The sequence below is a fragment of the Eschrichtius robustus genome, chromosome 9 (genome assembly GCF_028021215.1).
Source record: "Eschrichtius robustus isolate mEscRob2 chromosome 9, mEscRob2.pri, whole genome shotgun sequence".
NCBI classification, from domain to species: domain Eukaryota; kingdom Metazoa; phylum Chordata; class Mammalia; order Artiodactyla; family Eschrichtiidae; genus Eschrichtius; species Eschrichtius robustus.
The window spans coordinates 115,759,971-115,772,952 of record NC_090832.1 but is presented as its reverse complement, the minus strand read 5'-3'; the positions used below and the strand labels follow the sequence as shown (position 1 = coordinate 115,772,952).

General features: G+C 42.6%; 1 long non-coding RNA gene across 1 annotated transcript; it reads left to right on the top strand.

The window, feature by feature from the left end:
- The first annotated feature begins 536 nt into the window (after positions 1-536).
- On the top strand, positions 537-12,437 carry LOC137769605 (uncharacterized). The gene is made up of 3 exons (XR_011075014.1): positions 537-775; positions 4,935-5,038; positions 10,048-12,437. It is a non-coding gene; the product is annotated as an uncharacterized lncRNA (long non-coding RNA).
- The last annotated feature ends 545 nt before the right edge of the window (positions 12,438-12,982 follow it).

The following is a 12,982-nucleotide window of genomic DNA, read 5'->3' as shown; positions in this document are numbered from 1 at the left end:
TTGTGCTCCTCTGTTCTCCAAATCCTACGATTTCTTCCATCTACCATTGATAGAATTTTCGGTCCACCTTCCTGGACTGCCAGGAAGTTTATAACAATCCTCAGGACCTTAAAGAACTTGTACCAATCCCAAATTGTCGCTGATTTTTATTCTGTGTTCCTGCAAACATTTCTTTAAAGGTCGTATCAAACTTGGATGTTAATTGGCATCATGGTAAGCTTCCTTTATTTGCCCCTGATCCCACATCTCTATGCCCACACGATTTGTCTGACATGATGGGTCTTTTGTCTCACCAGAATACAAGGGTTGGAAAGATCGGCCACAGCAAGTGAAACACATTAGATTGCAGAAGGCATTCAGTAGAGTATGGATTTTTTTTTTTTTTAAGGGGAAAAAAGAAACATCTCATTGGCTGAGAGGGTTTGCAGTGCTCAAAACTTGTTGACCGAGGATGTACCCACAGGCCCACCGGCTGACAACACAGCTGTGAGAGCCTGGGGGAAGGTACATCAGAGACTAATCACATCATCATAAAGCAGCCCTTTATCATGTCTCAGGTACCCGCCCAGCCCATTTACCACCGGTAGATTGGATTGGTGACGCAGCTCTGTCCACAGCTGAGACTCCGTGTCCTAGGATGCAGGGCAGCCCATCTGAGGGAGACCCAGGGAGGCACAGGACGTCCTCTTACCCAAACTGCGGTCCCCAAGACCAGCCTTCCACCTACCGGAGGTGATCTGTGCTCGGATCCGGATGCCCTGACTTGGGGAAGCAGGTAAGCGCCGTCACCACCCAGACAGGCCATGTCTCGTTCCTTGGAGAAGAGTTGGTGATTCTTCCCGGGCTTCAGGAAAGGCCAGAGGGTCTAACTGACCGGCCCCAGAAGGACCTGTGTCTTACGGCAAACTCGGGGGCTGTGGTTTTGTTAAGTGTGAGCTCACTACTCCTGGGCGGGCCCCTCTTGCTTCTGCCCCGCTTTTCCTTTTCTGCATGTGTTCTCACGGCTGCTTTTGCTGATTAATTCTGGCATGCAAGGGAGCTCAAATGGCTGTGTTTTAAGTGTGAGGCTCATCCAATGCTAATCTCAGTTCCAGGCACCCTATTGTCCTCAGTTTTGAGGTTTGTTTAATTTGCTTTTCTCTGGATGAAAAGGGAGGAAACATAGATTTTCTTCTTTGCAAAGGAAACATAGATTTTCTTCTTTTCCCTCTTATCCCTGAACTGCCTCATACAGTCCTTTCAAGTGGCTTATGCAAAGGATTAAAAGTGAAGGGTGAAAAAGACAAATAGAAGCTGGTTCTTTGTCAGCCTCTGAAGTTCCACGAACAAACTGAAAGTTCAGCTGAGGTCTATGAAAATGTTAGCAGATGCCAAAATGCTGGCAGCCAGGATCTGTGTCTTTGTGCAGGAACTGAATAGCTACCAACAGCTAGAAAATTTTTAAAACCTTGGCAGTGATGGAATAGTCCTACGAAAAAGACAGTGAGAAAGAGAGAAACATTCTTAAATGTTTCGATTTATGAACTTATAAAAGAATGTTCTCTACAGATCCTAAGCCTCTAAGCATGTAGATAACTGAAATACTAAGACTTGGAGACATTTATTTTTTAATGATGCTATTAGTAATAGTGGTTGAACGGAATATGACTTAACTTGAAAATTTTTGTGAAGGGATATGCATAATTATTAGTCAAGATTTAAGTCTGCAACAAGCAAAAATGTAAACTTCTAAGATAATTCTATTTTTAAGTTATTCAGAATGTTAATCACATGACATCTTAACAAGAAGGAGATTTTTTTTCTCAGTAGCAAGCTTAATTAATTACATTAATATGATCATGATTAGCCCTTAATTATTTTATGCTTCTGAATATTTAAATTGGAAATATATCTACTGGATTCATCTTTTTAAAAAGACATTAGTCAACCTAGCAAAAACATTTAGGCTGCATAAAATGAATTGAAGCCAATATCAAAAGTTGAAAGTGCTCTTTATAAAGTAGAATTTGCATCTTTAAGATAAAATACAAGTGACAAAAATATGATGTAGGCAAATAATTGGGAATTTATTTACTAATCAAGTTATAAAGGGTGTAAATACTTCAAAAATGCTTAGTCAAGGATAATTTCCTTTTTTGTAAGTATAACAGTTTTAATTTAGCTTTATCAGAAATTAATTTTTTGCTTTTATTTCTTTAAGAACAACTTTTCCATTAAATCAAGTCTTAATAGATATTTGGCTGTAAAGATGGAAAAGAAACAGTAGAGGGCACTTTAGTTCTCTAACAAAATAAAACCATTCCTAAAGCCTTGTATAAATCAGTAAAATAGACAATGGGGAGATTTGAACTATTGATATCTGGTAAAGGTTAAACAAAAACCTGAAGCAAGTTCCTCTGCTTCACGTAGCCTGATAAAAGATAACTCAGATAAATAGTGATTTCTTTCTTTAATCCATCCGTAAATAAACTGGATAACATGAAAAACAAGTGTTCTCAGATCTGCAAATTCACGAGTCCATTATTTCAAGAGTACTTCATTTAAAAATCTCACATTTATTTGGAAATCGCCTGATCTATTAAATGTACTGATTGAAATCAGTAAATTCTCGTTATCCAGGATTTTTAAGAGGTAGCCTGAGTGCTCTCAATACGTTAGAAGCAGCACTGTGTAACTGTCTATTTCCTGTATCTTGGTCCTATACCCACTAACAATTAGCTTTAGTTATGTCACTTAATCAGTTTCCTCCAAAATTATCTTTATCGTCATCATCATTTCAAAGCAAGGTCCCTGCTTTCAAGCTGCTTCCACTCTATTCTAGCTGAAAAAGGTAAAATTAACATGCGAAACAGCAAACAACAGAGAAGACAAGGCATGATTAAATCTAAATTGTGTTGTTTAGTGTGTAAGTGACCCCAAGCAAGTCATTATCACTCCCAGGGCCTCAGTTTTTACATCTGATAATGAGGTTCTGTACTTGATGATCTGACTAAAACACTATCATCTATTCTTATTTTGTATACTGGTCTATCAAATTTGATTAACCAATGCCCAAGCTCTCAACAGCTTTATGGTGGTTCTGAACCTCTTGGGGTGTCAGGAGCCACTTGACAATCTTACAGGAGGGGTGGAACTTATCCCTCTGAAAAATGCTCTGAGGTATGTCTTACTCTTTCAGGAGATTCAAGGACCTTCAGAAATCAATCCACAGGTTCCGTTGTGGATTGTTGGGCATAACAGTTCTTAACTGTGTCAAGAATCTGTAGAGACACAAATTACACAGCTCCCACATATTTGGGGGTCATTCCTAGACACTTTTTTATTTATTTATTTTTTAACATCTTTATTGGAGTATAATTGCTTTACAGTGGTGTGTTAGTTTCTGCTTTATAACAAAGTGAATCAGTTATACATATACATATGTCCCCATATCTCTTCCCTCTTGCGTCTCCCTCCCTCCCACCCTCCCTATCCCACCCCTCTAGGTGGTCACAAAGCGCCGAGCTGATCTCCCTGTGCTATGCGGCTGCTTCCCACTAGCTATCTATTTTACATTTGGTAGTGTATATATGTCCATGCCACTCTCTCACTTTGTCACAGCTTACCCTTCCCCCGCCCCATATCCTCAAGTCCATTCTCTAGTAGGTCTGTGTCTTTATTCCCGTCTTGCCACTAGGTTCTTTAGACACTTTACATGTTGTTGGGTGAAGATGGGGGATTAGGCTGGAGGTGCGGGGTGTGCCACACCCAGCGAGGTCTGACTCTATCCCATAGGCAACGGGAAGTACAGGAGTGCTGCAACAGAGAGGTGGGAGATGCGCCTTCTTAACAGCAAAATCGGAGAGAAGGATGCAACATAAACAGAAGAAAGACAGAAGGCGGGAGAGCCTCAGTGACTCTGCTGGAACAATCATCTGGGAGGCTTAGTGAGAGCCTGTTTTGGACCTAGAGATGGTCACACTAAGTGAAGTAAGTCAGACAGAGAAAGACAAATATCACATGATATCGCTTACATGTGGAATCTAAAAAAAATGAACTTATCTATGAAACAGAAATAGACTCACAGACATAGAAAACAAACTCACAGTTACCAAAGGGAAAGGGGGAGAGGGATAAATCAGGAGTTTGGGACCAACGTATACACACTACTGTATATAAAATAGATAAGCAACAAGGACCTACTGTATAGCACAGGGAACTCTACTCAGTATTTTGTGATAACCTATAATGGAAAAGAATCTGAAAAAGAATAGATTATATATATGTGTATAACTGAATCACTTTGCTGTACACCTGAAACTAACCCAACATTGTAAATCAACTATACTTCAATTAAAAATGTAAATAAAGTAAAATAAAATACAACCTTCCCCAAATTAGGGATGTCCCCTTTTCTAAGATAGGCCTAGTGTGATTCTGTGTCATAAATAATAAGACAAATTTGCAAACCCCAAGGGACATTATGAAACCAGATAAAGGATTGTCCTGCAGCTCCGTTTATTTTCTACGCAGGGCAAGAGTGGACCCTAGCAGCCTGCTTTTGAGTTTTTCTGCCAACGTGGGGGACTTCAATGGCCCAGGGTCCACTGAGGGGATGTGGCACCTGCCTCCAGAACAGGCAAGACCAGAGGACTTTGCTTCCCACCCCCATCCAGGCCCAGTGACAGGTGCTCTGTCTCTCTTCATCCCATCCTTCAGGGCAGAGATGATGGGTTACTCATCCTATTACTTGAGGCTGGACCAACATGGAAACACCTCTGCATTCTGTAGCAGCCAAAACAAGCAAGCGAAGCTTCTGCACAGGAAGCTTTCTCACAGAACCTTAGTGAAAATTTAATGAAAATTCATATTTCATTATGTACATGTGTAATGGATATACTTATATATTCATTTATCTATGAATTTAATATATATTTAATTTCATTAAATTATAGATCGATAGATCATCTTCGGGGAAGTTTGCACAAGGATCCTGATAGCACCACGTTTTGGCAAATCTTGTTTCCCATAAGAAAGGGAAAAGATCATTCATTTAAAGGTAAGAATTGGATACGGAGATGTTCTTATTCTTATAAATTTGGGATTTGGCCAACAGCCCCCAAGAATAGAGCCAGAAATCAGACAGGGTCTTGGAATTGGAGAAAACAGGTTGGATTCACGCGTCGGTCTGTTGATTCTACTCAGAAGGTGGTATTTAGTTGGATGTAGGACACGGCCCCAGCAAGTCTAAACCATCTACAGAACAAACCCTCCACCTCCTTGGAGGCACCTGGTGGTCTGGCCCAGCCCACCTTCCCTCCTCCCGTCCCCAGCTGCCCACCTCACAGCCTGTGCTCAGTGACACCAACACCGCCAGGTCCCTGTGAGTTTGTGCATTTCTCGCCCCCACTATGACTCTCCACCCGGTGAAGTCCTGGCCATCCCCAAGTCCCAGCCCCAGAGCCACTTTGTCCGTTAAGCCCTCACTAACCCTCTCTGCCCACGTCCTGCAAACTAAACAAATGCCCCTCCCTCTGGGCCACTTAGGACCATGCTCACCCGTGTGAAGCTCTCAGATCATTGGTCACGCCCTTCTTTCCCCTGCACAAGGGGGCTTCTCCAGCGAGGAGCCTGGTCTAATTCCTTTGGTTTCCCAAGATTCTAGCACAATATTGAAACATAATAGGAAATAGATGAGTATTTCTTAAAGAAAGAAAGGGAGAGAGGGAAAGGAATTCCAGTTAAAGGCCTTTATAATAAGAATCCAGTGAAAGTCTCATGTGAGCCTGAATATGAAAGTGGCATTAGGAATGGAAATTATAAATTATGAAGAGATTAGATTAGATTAGATGGGTGATTGAATGTAGGGAATGAGAGAGAAGGACCTGAAGATGATTTGACCAAGTTTTCTGACCTAAGAGACGAGAGAACATAAACAGGATATTGATTGAAAACACAGGAAGAGTAGGAATGGGGTAGGAGGTGATTTCTCTTTCAGACGCTTAACTTGATATCCAGGGGGCCATCCACTGGTAGATGCTTCACAGATAGGTGTGTATTCAGAGCTGATGCCTTTGAAAAGTTCAGAGCTTAAAGCACAGCAGTGGAAACGACGGAGTGGGTCCTATAAAGAGAAAAGGACCAATGACTGAGTTTGGTGTTCTGTCTCTAAGAACGAGAAAAAGAAGAGAAGGCAGTAAAAGAATCTGGCAAAAGCCAGATGAAGGTATCCAAGAAAACACAGTGTCACAGGAGCCAAGGAAGGAGAGCAATTCTAAGAGAGCAGGAGGCCAAAGGTACAGGATGTTGAGGAGAGACACTCAGGGTAACCCCAGAGACAGCACCCTCACCAGACAGGGTGAAAATGGAGCTGTGGTCATTGTAGCCCCAGAGATGGCAGCCTCACTAGATAGGATGAAGATCAAGCCAGTGGAGGGAGGGAGGGAGGGCACTGAGTGTGACCTGCTCTTCAAAATGTCATGTTTAGTCATAACAGGGATGAGGGCTGTTTCCATTCATTCCGTAAATTATTTCTAATTGTGACCTCCTTTGTCCTTTAATTGAATATTGACTTAAGTTTCATTAAAGTTTCAATTGCCCACCACTACCAAGATAATTTTTGCTTTTTTTAATTGAAGCAGTTAAAAATAGAATCTATGTATAGGCCTCAAGTTGGAGTGAAAAAGTATTGATAGTTTGATGATTAATTTATACTCTCTTTTAAAGTATATCATTTAATTCTGAAATGAAGCAACTGATTTTTTTTAGTTTTTTGCTAAAAAGATGAACCCAGAAGAACTTAAAGAGACCCTTCCAAAAGAGAGAGAGAGACAGAAGGAAGGAAGGAGGGAAGGAAGGAAGGAAGGAAGCAAGGAAAGAAGGAAGGAAAAGAGAAATAAAGAAAAGGAAAAAGGAAAGGAAAGGACAGAGGCTTCCATTAAATACAGCAGGTGTGGTATCCGCCTAACTGCTCTGGAACTGGACCCTGAAATGGGGTCAGGGTTGCGTTGTGAGTCCGACACTCTTGAAGCCATCATTTCTCACTTGGCTTCCTCCTTCTGTCACTCTGGATTGCAGGCTGTATTGTTTAATGTGGCAAAGGGAGGATTGAAATATCTGCCTTCCTTGCAGTTTGAGTACTTTTTTTTGTCTCATTGCCTAGTTATTATAGAGGAGATCATAGGTTTAGATGGATTTCAGATCATAATCAGTGGGACTCGGGGGCCACCTGTATCCAGTCCACGCCCATCTTGGTAGGTTTATTCTCCTGAATTTAGGATGAAGTCCTGGGTATTTTAATTTGGGTTTAGCCAATTATATTTTCAATACATTTGCTGAACTGATTTTGGGAAACTTATTAAGATCTGGTTAAAAACCAGTCTTTTCAGAGATCAAAGATATTAACTAAATAATATATTCAGGGTCATCTCACTCTGTCAGTGACTTCCTGGAAATTACACTTGATGAATTTTTACAAAGGAGGTATTTCCTTCCCAGGGAAAGAAACAGGCAGCCAAGAAGAAAGAAAGACCCTAAAAGGGGCTAAGAAAACAGAGGGAAGGGGCTTCTGCTTCTGCTAATTCCTGCTAAAAGCCAATTTTAAGAAAAGCTGTATTTTATACGTAACATATTTACTTAGATATATAATTTACTGGTAGATTTTGTTTATTGCTTATGTACACGTTAGTGTCTCCCCAAAAGAATGTAGGCTACAAAAGGGCAGGAATGTTTATTTAGTTCGTTGATGGGTCCCTAGCACCCAGAAGAGGGTCCGGCACATACTAACTGCCCCACAGCTGTAGCACGTGTAAATGAATAATCGACAAATCCCCGAGTCCCGGGAGAGTTGCACTTTCCTACCACAGAGGAGCCCTCTTCAGCATCCCCCATCCTGGCTACGTTCCCTGATAAGAACCCCTCTCTTCTCCCAGGCAGCACACATCTGAAGCATCTCATTCCCCAGAGAATAGAGTCCTGGCGAGAGTAGTCCATCTCCTGCTCTACCATTTAGGAAAGGGCACCCTTCACCTGCCTTTTGTGGAAGCGAGAGAAAGGAGCCGATAGCCCACAGGGTCTTGGTTGAGGCAGGGAGGGAGATTAAAAAAACAAAAAACCTGGACACCAGTCTTACGACATAATTCCACTGAGACCACGAGCTGAGAGACACTGGGTCTATTAGCCTGCCTTCTGTTGCTGAGTATTCTGGGCTCTACACTTAAACAGCAAGCTGTCGTCTTGATGATGACCTTGTCGATTGCCCCAAGACAAAAGGTAAAGGTTATGGTAAAAAGCCATGTATTTAACCTCTGTGGATAATGTTCACTCCACCCAACCCCCTTATTGAACAATTAAAGTGGCTACAGTATTATAGGGAGACAGGAAACGAAGCCACAAATTTACGATATCATATTACCTGTCCCTGTGTGACGCTTTGGTGGGGCAGAGTCACACTAGCCAAAGAGTAGCAGCTCTCAAAATGTGAGGAAGCAGGAGAGAAAAGGAGGACGTGCACTTTGGCCCCAACAGAGACCCTCTTATCCCAGCGTGGTGGCCGTGGAGACCACTGCTTAGATCCCCTTCCAAGAAACCCTGCCTGGGGAACGTGTTTGACTGACAGCCTCCAGCATCTTGGAATCTGCCCCAGCACTCGTGGCTATCTGTATCCAGGCGAAGATGGGGCAGGCGGGGTTCCTAGAGGTCAGCCAGCTTGCTCAGCGTGGACCTTCTCTAACACAGAGCCTTCGCTCCAGGACTCCATTTGGCTGGCTGAGACTTTCTAGAAAGCACTGCAGTGTAGACTCTTCCCGTCCAAGCCTTCCTTCCCTCTCTGCTTTCACAGGCATCAGATCTGCTTCCAGGTCAGAAGGTTCACCTGCCCCCTCCTGCCCCCTTCTCGTTTCTCCTTCACGGGCACTCCTCCAGTGACTCTCTTGCCCGTCTAACCCTGTCTTGGCATTAGCTTCTTGGAAGATTTGAACAAGTATACCTCCAATTGCCAGTAGTTCCTGGTAAGCACACAGTCCTTGATTATCAATGTTAAAGAAAGTTACTATGGGTGAAGATAGCTTCTAAAAGCCTGACTGGGGATAATGCACCCCCAAATGTAGGTGGCAAACGCCGTCTCTGGTTATGTAATGGAACCAGTCAAGGAAGGTCTTGACCTGGGCTGCAAGGTGACTTCAGGAGGTCCTAGACCTGTTAAGTATATGCGTATTATGTTGAGTGTGTGTGCAATTCTGCCTGAAGACCTATAGGTTTCATCACATTCATCTACAGAATTATCAACAGAGGCAACTAATTGTCGGTGAACTCAGCAGTTGTTAACATGAAATCTGTATCATGAACTAACTTATTTTATACAAAGTTATAAAACTTTCCGCCCCAAACTAAAGGGGCTTTAGTCATTGTTAGATCCCTGCAAACTGAGCCTCTCGTACAAAGATAATCAGTACTGCATTCTTCATCTGATACTGAACTTTAAAAAGCCATGCTCTAATTTAAGGAGTTATTCCATGAAAGAAGTAAGTCATCGAACAAGCAATAGGTTATTTTTTCATATCAGGGGGCCAAATCTCCTGGTAGATGCTCCAACTCTCAGCCCAGATGATGCTTCAAGTTAATCCACTGAAAGATTGTGGAAATTACCTCTAGCAGCTGTTCTCAAGGAGAAGGTTTATGTCAGCACCACTTACATCAGTTGAGCTCAGAACTTTTGTGTCAGCAGCATAAATGCTGGCATGTCAGCATCTCTATTTTATACTCCCCAAAATGTGTATAGTTTAATTAGACCAAAGACAGGAAACGGTTTGTTGAGAGCTCAACCTGGATGTAATGTCTTCCTAAGGAGACATTCCCATCCCACCTGGGGGACCATCGAATTTGTCAGTAAAAAGCCAAACCCTCATGACTTGCCTTTTACAGGAAACTATTCTCAGAAAGGAAAAACTTTACCCCTGAATCCAGTGGAGTATTTATGGTGAGTTGGGATAATTTGTCTAGACACCTCCAGACATCTGTGCTCTGCTATCACCAACTTCAGCCCTGCACTCTGAATTCTTCCCTCGGCAGGTGGATCTTGTTTCCAGGTTCAATTTAAATGTGAAAAAGGCTCCTGCGGAGAGAACCAGCAGATCAATCCACAGACCAGCCCTCCAGCCCACTGTCATGCTGGAACAGGCAGGCCCTTCCAAGGTAAAGCAAGTTCCCCGGAAGGAAGGGTAGACTCGTGAACATCAGACGGCTTAAGGACACATACAGAACTCTCTCCCTCTGCCAGTAAATGTCTTTTGAATGTATTTGGCTCTTACTTTGATGGAAAAACTCCTGCTCAGTACTCTCAACTTCTCAGTCGCTGGTAGTATTGTATGATCATTTTAGGAAGCAGCTCAAGTTCATCCTTGGAAAACTTGGAGAAGAGATTTTGTTGGGGGCTGGGGAGGGCAACAGACATATAGGCTGCTGTCTTTTCAGCCACCAAGGGGAGAATTAAATCCAGTAAGTTTTAGAAAATATTAGATCATTTGAAACCCTTTCTATGGAGAGCCAGGTAGGGGTAATAAACAACAGAGGAGAGTGAAAAACTGTGCTCAGACTTTTGAAGCAGAAACCAGAGATTTCTCTGCAATGATGACAAGCAGATACTAACTTCTGACAAAACAGTTGTTACCTCTAGCAAAGTTCCTTCCTGGCCACCTGAGTCCCTTACTTATATTTCTTTCTCTACCAGAACCTTCTTTTTCTAAAAGGAGCACTCACCTTCATTCTGAATGAAGGCATCTGTTCTGAAATACACACGCACGCGTGCGCGCGCACACACACACACACACACACTCTTCAAGCAATATTCTTCACTGTAGAGATCTAATGGAGTAGATCCTGATGGTCATCATAATGATTTAGACCAAGTGAGGGCTCTTGTCTTGGGTTTTATCTATTTACTAAGAAGTCTGTTTACTGAGAAACCAGAACAGCGACCCAGAGAGGGTTATAGAATTCGCAGCTTGGAGCTGCCAACGTCCTCAACCAATAGCACTTAATGCTCCCCAAATGCCCATGGGCGTAACCCCACTGACTCTAATATTTTTTAAAGCATAAAAATCTTTTCTTCCAGTTTGACCAATGTCTATTGCACATTTTAGAAATTTACTTTTATAAACATAATTCTGCAGAAGCCAGAGTGGTGGGCATGAGAATCAGAGTAAAATACATGAGGTGTCATCTGTAATTCTGTTAACACAGAGTCATAACTTTTACTTGTACTGCATCTTTTTGAAGGAGCACAAATTGCTGTACTGTTGTCACTACAGAGCCACTCTGCTAGATTTCTGAGGAATTATAAAGGACACAAAAAAAAACCTCTGAGGATGAAAGAAGGGAAATACTGTCCCTATCCCAGGAAATTAGAGACAGCTGGACTTCTGTGTGTACCAGAGTGAATGATCAAACAAGCCATTACAATACTGTACATGTAGCTGTGAACATAACTTTTTGGAGAACATCATACTAACTAGAATTATGCAGGGTGCTTTTTTAATGACATGAACAAAGCAGTTTTAATACCAGTAAGGTTTCTGGGTCCACTGTGTTGAGCAAGCAACATGGAACCGTGGATCTAGCCTTGGCCCTTCCACGGACAGCCCATGACACTCTGAGTAAGTCACCCATGCTTTTATTTCTTGGATTCTCCTCCAGCAAAATCAGATAATACTTCCTACTTGTCAATACACCCTGGAGAGCCCTTGAGAAGCTTAGCACTGGGATCCAAAATCCCAAGGATATTCATATTTCTCATGGATGCCGCCTGGGGTGTCTGCCTAGCTCACAAGATCCCCAAACTAGCCCCTGTGATGCAGGAGGTTTGTCATAGAAAATGGTCATTTCTGGACTGCAGGAGGCTAAGTGCTTGTCCACAGCTGATCAGTACAGGCATAGACACTTCATTCAAACTGGGCTGACTAAATTCTTCTCCCAGGACACCACATGGAAAGACGGAAAGGCACACAAAAATTGGAAACTGTCCATCTAGAGAGTCGTAAGGTGTTCTTTTAAAACTCTCAGCTCCTCCCCACACACATTGGAGGGGATTCCTCACCGAGCCTACAACCATCACAGCTGGGGCCTGCTGTGGACCACAGGGACCCATCCCAACCCCATCCCTTTGGGGTGCTCCATTCTACAGCCCTCCACCCCACCGCGGGTCGATCACATGCCCCCAAGACTCATGCCTCTGGGTAACCCAGCAGCCCCATGGCTGGACCCTGGTTCTGGAAGTTGGGCTGGTGTGGGAATTGCTCTTGCTGGCCGGCACAGCATCTCTTTTGTGGGACTGTAAGAGACTGGGCTGCCGGGATGGTGCTGACACACTGATTTGGGAGCCCTACACACGCTATCCGTCCCTGTCAGAGAGCATCACTAGTGGTAAGAATAAAGTTTGTTTTGTGAGACTTTTGTTTCATACGTATGTTTATATAATTTGTATATATAGTTATGTAAATATTATTTATATTATACAAATATTTATATAATATATAGAGATGTTTATGGGAATACGTTTGTTATAAATTTATATTTATATATATTGGTATATAATAAATACCTTATTGTGGGTCATAGTAAAAACGACTGCCCTTGCTGAACTACCACCTTCACCTGAAAATAAATTAATATCTGTAAAACCAGTGTTGGTAAGCAGGCAGTAGCAACACATGCTACAATGTGAAGTTTATCTCCATCAAAACAACTTAGAAGAGGTAGAAACAAAGGAGAAACATCTAGAGCAAGATGTTTATTTACAATTCCATTCACACCATTCCTTTCACAATCCATTCATCATGAGTCGAACAGACAGAATAGATACATCCTTTCTTTTGTAACTGGGCAGAGCTGGACACCCTTAGCTCAAAAGGGACAAGTGGTAAATGCAGACAGGTCGGACTTCCCTGGTGGCGCAGTGGTTAAGAATCCGCCTGCCAATGTAGGGGACATGGGTTGGAGCCCTGGTCCG